Source organism: Acomys minous (genome assembly GCF_964271855.1).
Source record: "Acomys minous genome assembly, chromosome: 19".
In the NCBI taxonomy this organism is placed as follows: domain Eukaryota; kingdom Metazoa; phylum Chordata; class Mammalia; order Rodentia; family Muridae; genus Acomys; species Acomys minous.
The window spans coordinates 24,867,796-24,883,441 of NC_140499.1; positions in this window are offsets into that span (position 1 = coordinate 24,867,796).

A 15,646-nucleotide genomic window follows, 5' to 3' on the forward strand; every position below is an offset into this window, starting at 1 on the left:
ACCCTTGTAGTATTTGAAGGGGATGGGAGATCAGTTTTCATATCAAACTGTTAGCATTTGTTCAGCACTGCCATAACTCTTACAGAGATAGGCAGAATTCCTGAAAACTCCTAATACAGTACAAATAATAATCTTTCATTTTTAATGCCATTCCCTAAAAAGAATGTGCTGTTATGCCAAGTGCACTTATTCCATTAAAGTGCCTTTGTTTTTTGTTTGTTTGTTTGTTTGTCTACATGCCTCCTTTGCTGGGTTTTAAACCTTCTGCATGTGATGTATTTTCTCATCAAAACCCTTATTCATTTTTAAAGTAATGCCTTATTTATTCTATGAAATATGTATATAATTATTAACTATATATTTTACTATATTCATATACCATTACTTCCTTTCTGCTTCTCCAAATGTCTTCTAACTTCCTGCCTTTCTTTTATTCTAATTTTTTAAAAAAATAACTAGTTGGATTAAACCTCCTGCTACTCAGAACCTAGGATTTATATTATGTCCTCTGAATTACTATATCCTGGAGAATAAGCCTGTTCTTTCGAAAGAAGGAAACAAGATGTTAATAATATAGTTGTACATTTCATATTCTCTCCACTAGTGTATATATATTTTAGAATCAATATTTAGTTGCAGTAGAATTACTTTCTAATTATTTGCTGCTCCTTTGTGAAGAGATTTTTAAGACAAAATATATAAACTTCGCAAATATTTTCCATTTAAAATGGAATGGAATCTTGTTTCGACTTCTTATATTTAAATTAAGATAAGAGATTGATGGGGTAGAGAGAAAAAGATGATCATCATTTTGGAAAACAATCTTATTTATTTCGTATTTTTCAGTGAGAATAAAACCCATTGGATAAGCTAATAAAGACTAACTTAAGTTTTCTACTGCATTGTTGAAATTATCCAGAGGTCCTAGAAGCCTACAAGTAGAACATTATGATAGGCAGATTTGGGCTCAGGGGTCCCGCTCAAACTAAGGCACCAGCCAAGGACAATACAGGCGGTAAACCTTAAACCCCTACCCAGATCTAGCCAATGGACAGAACACTCTCCACAGTAGAGTGGAGAGTGGGATGTGACTTTCTCACATACTCTGGTGCCTCACCTTTGACCATGTCCCCTGGAGGGGGAGACCTGGTGGCACTCAGAGGAAGGACAGCAGGTTACCAAGAAGAGACTTGATACCCTATGAGCATATACAGGGGGAGGTAATCTCCCTCAGGAACAGTCATAGGAGAGGGGAATAAGGGGAAAATGGGAGGGAGGGAAGAATGGGAGGATACAAGGGATGGGATAACCATTGAGATGTAACAAGAATAAATTAATAAAGGAGAAAAAATTTAAAAAAGAAATTATACAAAAGCTTTGGTTTCTTTCTTTTTTTTTTTAATTGTCGTATTTTGGGTTTTTTGTTTGCTTGTTTGACTGTTGGCTTCTGGCCTCATTCCATTAGACTGCTTGACTTTTGATAACATACTATTGCATATCATTTTCTCCTTTAATACAAAAATTGTATTTAAACCTCTGGATACTTTTATTAACTAGGAATATCTAATTCATAGAGAAAAGAAGCACCGCAGTAGACTATGGTGACATCCTTTCCCAGTATCTATGGAAGACTAAGAGCATCAGGTAGTTTAATCAAATGGGTCAGCACACTGTTCAACCTTCTTAACACCATCCTTTGCTTCTTTTCTGATTGGACACAAAAATTAAAACTGCCTAATTCTTTTCTTTTATTAGCATTCAACTTAACTCCATTTCCTATAAGTTAGAGTAAGGTATTCTCTGTGTGCTTAATTTTCCTGATATAATTTGCCTTTGAAACTACAGAATTACAGCCCACAGATATAACAGTGAGAGGCATTCTTGAAAACTGCTGGAACATGTACAAAACAAAACAAACAAACAAACAAACAAAAAACAGCAGCAACAATAACAACAAAACTGAGCAGCCCAACAGCAACTGCATCAGGTTAGGTTTTAGTTGTTTTAAGCAAAAGATAAGATTGGATATATAGGTGAGATATCTACATAGATGGATATAAGTAGGTACGTAGGTAGATGAGAGAGAGAGAGAGAGAGAGAGAGAGAGAGAGAGAGACAGACAGACAGACAGACAGACAGACAGAGAGACAGACAGAGAGGGACAGACAGAGAGAGAGACAGACAGAGACAGAGACAGAGAGAGAGACAGAGACAGAGAGAGACAGAGACACAGAGAGAGACAGAGAGAGACAGAGAGAGAGAGAGAGAGAGAGAGAGACAGAGACAGAGAGAGAGAGAGAGACAGAGACAGAGAGAGAGAGAGAAAGACAGAGAGAGACAGAAAGAGACAGAGAGAGAGACAGAGAGAGACAGAGACAGAGAGACAGAGACAGAGAGAGAGAGAGAGAGAGAGAGAGAGAGAGAGAGAGAGAGAGACAGAGAGAGAGAGAGAGAGACAGAGACAGAGACAGAGAGAGACAGAGAGAGAGAGACAGAGACAGAGACAGAGAGAGAGAGACAGAGACAGAGACAGAGACAGAGACAGAGACAGAGAGAGACAGAGAGAGATAGAGAGAGACAGAGAGAGAATTGTAAGTTAGTTAAGATGGTTATATACACATAAAGTAATAATGCAAAGAAAATCATTCTATGACTAAATAATCTACATTCAAATGTAAAATGATAAAAAATGATCCAATTTTGAAAGATAAAATTCTCATCGTATATATAACACATTTAAAAAGTACTCTTGTTAAATAAAATGAAAATATTCAAAATTACACAAAATATGAAAGAATATACACTTTATAAGTGGGTGTCAATAATAAATCCATTGAACAACACTGATTTGTACTTCTATACATTTTAAGATTTCATATTATTTACTATATCTATATTTCAGACATGTAGAAGATTCTCAATTTCTTGTTAAATTTTATGTCAACTGTTGCATTCATTATATGTCAAAGAGAAAACAGGATAATGGGTTAGCAATAAAAAAAAACAAAGTCTGTTGTTAAGTGAATGTATTTGTGTCGATTAATATCACATACTTTCCTTGTGAGGGAATGACCACTTGGGACTAATATTTTTGTGAAATATAATAAAAGTTCAGTGCATTGTACTTATATACTTAAAATACACACACCCCAATAATCTTGGGAACTAATAGTAGATTTATTACATACTGCTGAGTTTTAGTAATTCAATAACTTTATGCTAGATAATTAACAGTAAATTTTTCAGTGAAAAGTGAATATTTTACACTAAGCACACTAATTATAAAGAATATGAGGTTCTTAATCCACACAACATTTTTGTACTAAGTATATAGAAATTAAATTTATTTAAGATAATTAAAACTGCTTCATTTAAAACACTTTCACAATAACTCATGAGGGCATGTTACAGTAATTATGGCAAGAAGGCTCTGCCAGAATTCTTTCTAACACAGACATTCATTCACAATGACTAATCATAAAGAAATACTTAATTTTACCTTGTCAAATAAATTAACTTCTGCCATTACTATATGAGGTTGATCAGTAGCTGTAAGCTGATAACTATACTTTTCTAAAATATGTTTGAGTAACATGTTCCATGAGGCCTAACTTTCTCTCTTCCGGTTATTGCAAATGGTGGAATAAAAATATTTGATATCAGTTAAAAAACCATATGGTTGAAAGACCATTTTTAGCCTATATGTTCTCTCTGGCCTTATTAATACCTTTACATAAGCCAAAGATTTCAAATCATTAAAGTAGAATTAGCTCCAGATCCAGTGATTACAACAGCTGTGGCATTTACACATTTAATTCTTATTAATCAAAAGGAAAGTAACACACATCTCCAGAGATTACATATTAAAAACCATGCACACATTACGGAGAACTCCCTAACAAACCAAAGAGTGGTGACTCCTTTCTTAGGGGATTAGAAAGGTGGAAATTTCCCTTAGCAACTTTAGGCCACAGCACTGTGTGCAAGGATTCCCCTTGACTCCTGGGGATTTGTAGAAAACACTCGTCACTGGGGAAGACCAGAAACAAACAGGCAGCTTAACAAAGATGGAAACAATTGGCCCTGCTTTCTGGCAGCTGTTTTAGAGAAAAATGATGCTTGTTTCCTCTGCTTTTTGTTCCTATAATGGGATTTAATGTCCCTGGATCGTTGCTAATAGTATATAATAATTCCCGAGTCCAGGCATCATACTGAATGCTCCCGGACGTTAGTTTGATACATTTGCTAAAGTCTGCCTGAGAGTTTCTACAAATATTAATGTGACCAAAGGGACTTGAGAAAACATAATGAATTATGGCTTTAGCTATTACATAAAGTATCACCCTGCACACTGCGCATAGATTAAGGAAACCTACCATAGAATAGGCCATGTAGCTATACCCCACATATTTCATCTCTGCCTGTATGAAGAGTGTCTTTTTGCTGGAAATCTCTTGTAGTGTAGCACATAACTCTGAGGCTGAAGGAGCAGGGAGATACGTTTATTCCTGTGCCATTCAACTAGAACCATCATAAGAAAACTGGGGTCCTAACCTTGTATGCAGTAAGAATGACAAATGTTCCATAAAGCTATAATGTTTCTTCCTCATATGAGTCTCACTGTACTATGAAGTGTGTGTGTGTGTGTGTGTGTGTGTGTGTGCGTGTGTGTGTGTGTGTGTATGCACCATATCTTAAGGTCACAGCATAGATGTAAAGTATGATATCTCCCTATTCTATGACTTATTGAATTAGGCTTCTAAATTTGTTCAGCACATCAACATGCTAAGATTTATTTTTCCTAACCTTTCATTGAGCCTTGTACTTTCTGTATCTTTCAGAATGGATTGATGGACACAAGGATAAAAAGTGTTCTGGTTTTAAATCTACACCCATCAGCACTGGAAACAAAACAATTAAAATTAAATTACTTCCCCAGTGCCTTAGGACTCCAGCAATGATTAAAAATAGCTGTTTGTGAGGCAAGTGAATGTGGGGAAATCTGTTTACTGCACTCGGAAAACCTCAGAGGAATTCCTGCATGGTGTGTGCCTGAAGAAATGTGTTCAAGAGATTCCCTTTCCACTCTTTATTTTAGATTAGGAAACAAAAGTTAATTTTTAAAAAAGAATGAGAAAATATAAATACTCAGGTGTATTTAGGCTTACCACCTGGTCTAAAGCATGTACATAAATTTTCCACCCATCCTAAATGGCTTTATGTTTTATTTGTCTGTAGTTCACGAAAATACTGTGACTGTTAATAATGCTGTTCACAAACTAATGTTAACTGTGCAGCATGTCCTGAGGTAATGCAGTTACGAAAATTCATATATAAAAATGTAAGATATACATTTATTCATGACCTTTGAGTATCAGTAGTCTTAATGATGCCAACATTTAGAAATAAACTATTACAATATGTTTTATTACATTATTTTGCATCTGAAAAATATACATAGATGTGTTTGAACATGCACGGTATATGCTATGTAACTGAAATTGCGCTTTCTACTAGCAGCCTGATACAGCCATTATGAATTTTCCAAATACCTGAACAGGCTTCTGAAAGATGAGTGTACAGAAAATACAAGAAAATGCTTTATATGTAAACAAGTTCATAACAATAATAAATATAATTCAATCTTTTTCTCTGATATGAAGCTTAATATTATCATTTTAAGAGAAAAATGCAGATGCAGTCCCTCTATACTGCAAATTATGCAATCAAGGTTCCCATGTTTTCGGAAATGATAGGGGTTGATATCTAAAACACAGTGGATAATCCTCACTCTGAGTAAAACAGAAAAACATCCCGATTACAGTCCCATCCCTGTTGCCAGCTGAGTATTTAGATTGCCTTACTCATTAAAAAAGAAGTTGTAATAGGAAGGGTGTGACATGTGAGAGATGGCTTTATGTCCAAAGCTCATGTTGCCCAACCCTAAGGTCCTGAGTTCAGATACTCAGAACCTACCTCAGCGGACAAAGGGAGACTGTGATGCCATTCCTGTAAGGCTCTGAAGTTGGAACTTGCTTTCCAGGGCAAGCTGGTTAGCCACAGAGTACTGTTGGTGAGCTGTGAGTTCTTCCACCTTCCTAGGCCGACTCCGAAGTGACTATCTGTGCTTAAATATTTGATTCTATTGCTTTTATACATCTTTTAATTTGCTGTAGGTGACAGAAGTGTATTCATGAATGTCAGTATTCTGTAGACAGAGAGAGGAAGATTGTCATGAGCTCCATATCAGCTTTGGCAAAGTCAAGTATTCTCAAAAAATTAAAATACAAAATGTACTAGTTTGATTTAAAAGGTATACTAAATAAATAAAGAGTAAATATTTACTGTAACTTACATTTTTATAGATTCTGTTCTTTTGATAGAGGAGAAAGAGAAGAAAATGGTGCTTATGTGTTACCAAATGATAACATATATACAAAAATGTATATTTTTATCTCATATATTACATCTCGAAGAGTTTCTCCTCCCTCAACTCCTCACATTCCCACCCTCCATATATACCCCATCCACTCCTCCTTTGTTTCTCTCAAAAAAAAAAAAAAAAAAAAAAAGAGGAGGCATGCCAAGTATATCAACTCAATTAGGCATAACCAGTGACTATAAGACTAGGTACATACCCTCATACCAAGGCTGGATAAGGCTACTCAGTGGGAGGAAAGGATCTGAAAAGCAAGCAATGGATTGTAGCACTTAACACCTAATATCCACTTATAAGTGAGTACATACCATGTGTGTCTTCCTGGCTATGTGTTACCCTAGTCAGGATGATTGTTTCTAGTTCTGTCAAAATGCTTGCAAATTTCACTATATCATTGTTTTTAACAGTTGAGTACTACTCCATTGTATAAATATACCACTTTTTCTCTATCCATTCTTCAGTTGAGGGGACAGGCATCTAGGTTATTTCCAGGTTTTGGCTATTATGAATGAAGCTGCCATGCATCTAATTGAGCAAGTGGTCTTCTGACAAAATGGAACATCATTTTGGTGTTTGTCCAGGAGTGGCACAACTGGATCCTAAGCTAGTTTGACTCCCAATTTTCTAAGGAAGCAACATATAGATTTCCATAATTGCTGTACAAGTTTGCACTCCCACCAGGTATGACAAAGTGTCTCCCTTGCTCCACATCCTCTCCAGCATGAGCTATCACTTGTGGTTTTTGATCTTAGCCATTCAGACAAGTGTAAGATTTGGAATCTCAGAGTCATTTTTACTTGCATTTTTCTAATAGCTAAGGGTGTTAAACATTTCTTTTAAATGCTTCCTGGACAGGTGATATTCCTCTGTTGAGAGTTCTCTGTTTGGAACTGTACCCCACTTTTAATTACAGTATTTGATTTGTTGATGTCTCAAGTTCCTTATATTTTTAATAAAACACATCTTAAAGCATATTTTAACATTTGAAGTATAAATCATTTTACTTTTCTTCATTATATAAAAAGAATCACTGCCAATGAAGCAATACATAACGCCTATTAGAGAATAAATTTGTATTAACAGAAGCAATGAAAAACGATGTAATAGTCTTCTGGATTTTAGTTCTCTTTCACCTTCTTCCAGTTTTTCAAAGATTCTCCTCTTTGTAATTCTATGACTCTTTGCAACTTCATGCTACTTTTGCACTGCATTAAAATGTTAAATTGCTGCTACTTGCTTGAGAGAGACATGAGAAGGCATGCCTTTCCTTGTCTTGGATAGAAAGGAAGGAAAGGCTTTTCTTTAGCATTTTAGCTAGCATTACAGTTCCTTACTGCTGTAAGTTTAGCTGGTTGCATAGCAGCTCATTTCTAAATAGGAATGGTTAATTAGCAGAGATTTAACAGTATTCCCACAGGGTCTTCACACTGGCTCCGAAGGCCAGAGTTAGCTATTGGGAATTCGTTCCCTTTACAGTGAGTGCCTCCTACTGGTTCAATGCAAGGACTGTTAATGTTGTATTCCCACTCATAATTAATGACATTCACATTCAAATTAATGCTGAGTACAAATTCAAAATGATTTAGGGCTGCATAATAAAGAGCAGATGCTCAGAATAATATTAAAAACCTGATTCACTTCCATTGGCCTTATAGAGAATCAAAGAGACAGAGTTACAGCCATGCAACAGATTCTCCCAAACTTTTATAAAAATTCTGGTTCAGAATTTGTGAGATCATTTCATTTTGTTTACACAGCTAGTGTGAAGGATCATCATATAATATTCACCTCTGTTGACTCTTCATCATTTTGTCGCCATTTTCTCATTCTGCCTTCTTAGGAATTTTTGTAGATACAATCAGGTAACTAAAGCAATCAGTTGCCACGTCTCTGGTTTAGTGTCTAGTTTTGGTAGATTACATGTGTGTTCTGAGAGCATGCGGATGACAGGCTTAAAAATCAGATCTAGTGCTAGAAAGCACCAAAAGAATATTTATCCAATGCATAGAAAAGTTTTTCTTATAGTGCTGTTGCTTTAGTACATTTACTAGATAATATAAATAATATAAAAGATAGATACATATGCATATATAAGTATTTTATATATATGGGTATATCAGTCATTTTACTACATAAAAAGTCAATTTAGAAAATATCAAGTAATGTCAGATGAATGAAGAATTATATTTCTATTTTTAAAATTCAGGCAACAAACTAGATATGTATATATTGCTAAAACTGTTCAACAAGAATATTGAAAAACAAAACTAAACCAACCTTGATTTATTATGTTTAGCAAATGTCATGATGAAATTCAAACTATGGTCTTGCTCTCAATTGACTTCCGAAACTTCATGTTTAAGAAAAGCTCACATTAGCAGACAGTGCAAATACTGTGTAATAAATATGTCACATATGCCATGTAGAACAGCTTATATCTGGTATATCTGTGATGTCACAGTAGCTACAGCAATTGCCAGGGAATGCTACATGCTGAAACTAATAAAAATATAAAGTAATATTCTCTAATTAATGAAATTAACAAAATATACATATTCAGTTTTTTACTATTCCTCAAAATTACATGTCTCCATTATTACCATTTACTATGGGCACTAAACTTATGTATTTATTTTAGCATTATTTTTAATGGATTATATTTGCCTGCAATTTATTTAAAAAGTTGAATTAACAATAACATTTTTGTGCTTGGGTATGCACTTGATATTTCGTCTTTAAAAGAAATGCTTAATTTGGTGCTATAATTTAGGGAGTTGGGAGAACTATCTATCTCAAAGGATGCAGCATATTCCAGCATGCCAAATTACCTAGCACAAACTACAGACAAAGAAAAGCAGGAGATGGCAATTAATATCAAAATAGAAAGAACATTCTTTCTAAATCTCAGGAGTACAAAGCTGGAGGACATATGAACTACATTACCAGATGTTCAACCTCTACTGTGGATTCAAAAACCAAGAGAATCTTGTTAATTGGAAATAGTCAAGGTCTTGATAACGTTTTAAACAAACAGAACCTCACAGAATAAGTAAATACAGCCCTGAAGTTAGAGCTGTCAAACCCGAATGAAGAAAACTAAGAAAAAAATAATTATAATTTGCTTGATTTTACAAACTCCACCAGGATCTTGCCAAATGACCACTGTCATTTTTGTTTTTCTCTTCTGCACAAAAAAAAATTCACTATTCAGTCTTTAAACAACAGACACAATAACTAGTCCAAGTCTCACAAATCTAATCTTTTCATGTTCATATTCTGTGGTTCCTAAAATCCAATGTATTAATTCTAAGGAAGAGGATAATCTCAATAATAAAGCCTTTTATAATCATGTTGCTGGTTCCATTTCCAAAATTGTTGAAACAAAAGCATAAATTATACATTTCTTTTATGGCAAAGCCAAACTCAGTAGTCACTAGAGTTTGATTTCTTTTGGAGATGAGGGAGCCCGTTCTCTGATCAAGTTTTGTTTTCATTGCAAAGTATCAGTCTTAAATTACATACCAGGGAAGCAAAAGAGATGAAGCAAACAATATACCATTTTTAGAGGGAAAAAGAATGAGGTTGTGATTAAAAGATTCTTAGTAAATTAATAATGATAATCATCATCAGCAGCAGCAGCAGCAGCAGCATCTCTGTATCTAACATTTTCTTTCCACACACATAAATATACAATATTAACATATTTATGAGGTTTACTATGCTTCAGTTTTGACTTTAGACAAAGAAATTTCTTACCATTTTCAAGGCCTTTCAACATTATTTTTACTTTTTCTTACAAGTTAACTTGAATATGAGATTTCATTTCTCATTAAATACTTGTTCACTGAAAGTAAATGAAATTATTTGTTTTCTGTTTTTCCTCAAAAACTATTCTAAATGCTACTTCATTAAATATTTATACAGTATAATAAAAATCATCTCTCTATCAGACTAATGAAGAGTGAAATATATACAGAATCGAATAGAAGATGATTATATAGCACAAAATATATGACCCCAACAATGGGGCAAACATGTTATTCCTAAACAGTACTAGGACTAAGGGAAGAAGTGTTTTATCACCAAACACTTGGTGTTTCACCAAAAATCTCTTCTTTTGAAAGCTACTATCAAAACCAATCCACAGATGGTAGAAAATACTTGAAATAACCATATTCAATGAAAGACTGTTATCTGTAATAAAACTCAACAGAAAGAAAACAACTCAATTGAAAATGGCTAAAATTCCTAAGGAGTATCTCAAGAAAAGATAGAAAACTGCAAATAGCATGTGAAACTTGTCCCGCATTCTATATCATTGGAAAGTGCCAGTTATAACAAGGAGATGCTATTATACACCTTAAGAGAAAGCTGAAATTTTAACATGCTGTTAACACTAAACTTTCACAAAATTGTGTGCAGCAAGAGAAATTAAAGGCCTATGTGTTAAAAAAAACAGCTAATTCAATGAATGATATGCTTGCATATTATCCAGAACTATATATATTTTTAAAATAATTAACTTTTATTCTTGAAATTATAATGTAGTTATATCATTTTCCTGTTCCCTCCCCTCCATCTACCCATTCCCATAGTACAATTCTTTACATTTTTTTCAAGTTCATGGCCTCTTTCTTCACTTGTTCATGCATGCATATGTGGTATATATGTATGCATAAACAGTATGGTTGTTTGAATAAGAAAATTCCCACAGACGCATATATTTGAGTGTTTCGTCATCAGGGGGTGGCACTTCTTAGAAGGATTAGAAAGTGCGGCTCTGTTCGGATAGACATTGTTGGAGGAATTTGTAGAAAGAATGTCTTGTTTATTGTATGGATGCAGAACCTGTCAATTAAAAAAAGAAAAACTTATGGCCTATGATTGACGCAGGGAAGAGGAACATCAAGTAGGCAAATGGATCCTAGGAAAGCAAAAGTAATGAGACTCTGTCCAATGTGAGGAGGAAGATGAATGCATGAAGTCTGAGTTTAGGTAATCAGCCACATGGCAAAATGTAGATTAGACTAAATGGGCTATTTTAAGTTATAAGCTACTCAGAGAAAAGCTTAGCTATATGGCCTAAGTATTTGTATAATAGTTAATGAGTCTTCTTAGTTGTTATTCCAGAAGTGTGGAGAGAGGTGGAAAAACCACCTGCAGTGTAATGGAGTCCGACTACAGGAAGTACGTCACTGGGGGGGTGGGCTTTGAGTTTGGGGAAGCCAAAATTAAACCCAGTGGCTCTATTCCTGCTGCCTGTGGATCTGGATGTAGAAGTCTCAACTACCTCTCCAGCACCATATCTGCCTGCGTGGCACCTTGCTTACTATGATGACAGTGGACTAACCCTCTGAAACTTTAAGCAAGTCCCACTTAAATACTTTTGTTCATAAAGTTGACATGTCCATAGTGTCTTTTTACCAAAATAGAACTGATTAAACACATACACAGCAAAAGATATGTCCCATGAAAGTCTTCACTTACCAGGAGATTGGGATAGATGTGAGGACATCCTACTGGAACTCTAGGTAAGAAAAATATAGGAGATAGGGAAATAGAAGGACCCACAGGGTCCTAGAAACCTACGAGAAGAACATCCTGACAGGTGGATTGGGGTCCAGGGGGTCTGCTCAAACTATTGTACTAACCAAGGACAATGCAAGTAGTAAACATCGAACCCCTACTCTGATCTACCCAATTGACAAGACATTCTCCAGTTATGTGGAGAGCAGGGACTGACTCTGACATGAACTCCAGCGCCCCATATTTAACCACTTCCCCCTTGGTGTAAAGGCCAGAGGGCACTCAAAGAAAGAATAAGCAGGCTACCAAGATGAGACTTGATAGCCTATGACCATATAGTGGGAGAGGAGTTCCTCCTCGGTCTTAGACCTAGGAGAGAGGAATAGGGTGAAAGCAGGAAGGAAGGAGGAATGGGAGGATACAAGGGATAGAATGACAATTCAGCTGTAATCTGAATAAATTAATTAAATAAAAAAAGAAACACACACATGCATACACACATATTTTTTTATTAATTTATTTTTGTTACATCTCAATGGTTATCCCATCCCTTGTATCCTCCCATTCTTCCCTCCCTCCCATTTTCCCCTTATTCCCCTCCCCTATGACTGTGCCTGAGGGGGACTTCCTCCCCTTTATATGCTTATAGGGTATCAAGTCTCTTCTTGGTAGCCTGTTATCCTTCCTCTGAGTGCCACCCATGGGTCCCGCTCAAACTATGGCACCAGCCAAGGACAACACAGGCCGTAAATTTTAAACCCCTACCCAGATCTAACTAATGGACAGGACATTCTCCACAGTTGAGTGGAGAGTAGGGTATGACTTTCACAGGTACTCTGGTGCCTCATACACATATTTATATTTGCTCAGTCTGTATGTTATTTGTATGTATGTTTCCAGGACTATTTGTTATTGAATAAATAATTAGTGAGATCTTCACATTTTATCACACAATTCAAGAGTTATCACCCTTGATACTTACTCAAGTAAGTAGAAATCTTTGAAGGTTAATATTATCAACTTGAAGGATTTTTAAAAATCAACAGAGAGGCAAACCTCCATGAGAGCATATCCATGATACTGAGAAGAAAATACCCTCTCAAGTATAGGTAAAAAGCATTCTCTAGGAAGCATATATATAAAGAAATCTGATGAAAATTCAGTGTTGCTTTCCTAGGTCTTTACTACTTTCTGCCCATTTCATCCATGCTTCTACTCCAGGTACATTGTCACTGCTATTCCTGCTGCCACAATTCATTACAGGAGATTGTATGGTCACTGGTGTTTGAAAGTAGACTAAGGAGACTAAGGTGCCACAAGCAATCTTCCAGGCCTGCAGAGCAGACAGAAGACTACCGCAAATGAAGACTACCCCATGGATTGAGCAACTACTGTGGTGTGAGCCTCTCTAGTGTGCAGGTGATGACTGATCTTTAGAAAACTCTGCCAAAGTAACCAACTTAACACATGGACACACTTAAACCCTGTACACAGGCATTTATAACAGTCTCATATATGATTGTTCCATCTTGCAAGGAGGCAAAATGTCATTCAGCAAGTGAACACATGCAGTGGGATATTATTCAGTTCTCAAATTGATTGATGTCTCAAACCCAATACAGAATAAAAGGGAATCTGAAATGCCTAATCATCTTTATGTAAAATAAGATTATGTGTATTATTTTAAGTATGGCATTTTGTGTTTGACCACAGCACTTCTCCTTTCCTGGGTGAGGTTCCAGCTTAACTTCTTTGTAGTCAACCCCACTTGCCAAGGTCTTACCACTTCTCAGTATTCAGTAAAGACTATGCTCAAAGAATGCTAACTATGGTAGGGAAAGCTACATTGCACCCTGGGCATCGCTGAAGGGCTTAAACTCAAGTTCATCAGAGTGGCAAAGATATTTAAATCCATGTTCCACTCAAGGCAGTCATTGTGAGCTTCATAAAATCACTCAGTCCCAACAGAGCCTAACTAGTCCCATATATATCATAATCAATATCGCAAGTGAATTTTAGCTTCAAAGTTAGATAATATTTCAAGGACCACTTTTAAAAGAAAACAATCACTAAGTAAACATCATTAATCTTTTTTGTTGTTGTTCTCAAAACACACTACAGAGGTTGCTAAAACACATTTGAGGCAAAACTCCTGTTCATGCATCTCAATTTCCACTGTGCAGAGAACTAAACAAGGAAAAGAGATGCAGAGAAGAATTTTTGGGTAGAAATTATTATTAAAAGCTCACTCTGTAAAAAAAAAATAGAATTAATGAAGATTCGCAAAAGTGAGTATACATTCCCTTATGCTTAATGTATTGTGAGCTTTGCTAAGAAATCACCTTCCAATTAGAGATACTTTTGAAAGAGACTAAGATTTAGTAAGTATAGAAGTCAAGCTATCTTGGAAGTGCCCCCCAAAACTTCTGTCGTGTGTCTTTGAGTATTTAACACTATGTCACTTATACTGTCTACATGTAATGTTGGTTCTCTTTAGGCATAGATGAATATATAGAAACTCCAGACTCTTGAGTCCTGGAGAAGTGCACTCTTATTACAACTCACAGCTGTAGGAAGAAAGGGGAACAGTAAGTGCTACTTGAATTTCATGATTTCAAATATTCAGGAAAGATGAATCCACTTGCTGCACCTGCTTGTCTCATTCCACCTCCCGTCTCCCCCGTGAATAGGCCCGCAGACACTACACCTATTTACAGAGATTGCACCTTGAAAAAAAAAAACATCAAATTGATATTTCGTACCGCATAGGTTCTTCAGCAATGGTAATATCTGTACTATGTGCACATTGAAAATTAAATCATATTTTAAGCCAATGTAGAGTCTGCCTAATAAAACCCTCAGGAAACCCCGCTGTGTCTTCTGCGCGGCAGCTTTCCACAGCACAGCATTTAAGCTTTTAAAAAGCACAAGAACAAATATGATTGATTATCAGTCCACTTGCCAGATTCCACATAGAAATTAAAGAAAGTAAAAGCCGTTTTATGAAATTGATACAACCACCTGCAATATTAAACCAATAAAATGTGCGTTCCGCTGTTTATGAACTGTCTTGACCCAGATACATGAAGCAGCCTTCCCGTGGAGGAGGCCTGCACAGCCACTGATCAATTGCTCCCGACTGTGGCAAAGCAGCAAAAAGCATTCCAAATTGACTAAAAGGTCAGAGCACTCTGAGCGAATTCCATCAGTGAAGCAAATGTGAAGTTAGCCACACTTGTGATAAGCAGAACAAGTGAAAAAATGTAGTCGATTAGGATGAACGTGGGACGTTCTGAGAATTAGCAACTCATTAATAACCAAGTGCCCAGCACCTTGACTCACAATAAAGATGAATTTAATTGAACTTCCACTTAGTTTTCTGCTTATCTATGTGCTAACAAATGTCCTGATTACTTTGAGTGACCTGACATACTTCTTTGAAAATAACTGCAAGGTCTAAAAATGTCTTTTTTATTTTATCTCTATACAATTTATTTTCAAAGGCTATGGATCTTATTTCTGTGTATTCATTTGTTGCAGGATAGTTACTCTATTAAAGAGAGGCAGAATTCCTACAATAATATATTTGTTTTAAAATTAAAGTATATACTAGAATGTATGTCAATCAGTATGACTACTTTCTCTTGGGATCCCCTTATATGAGACTCTAGTCCACTGATT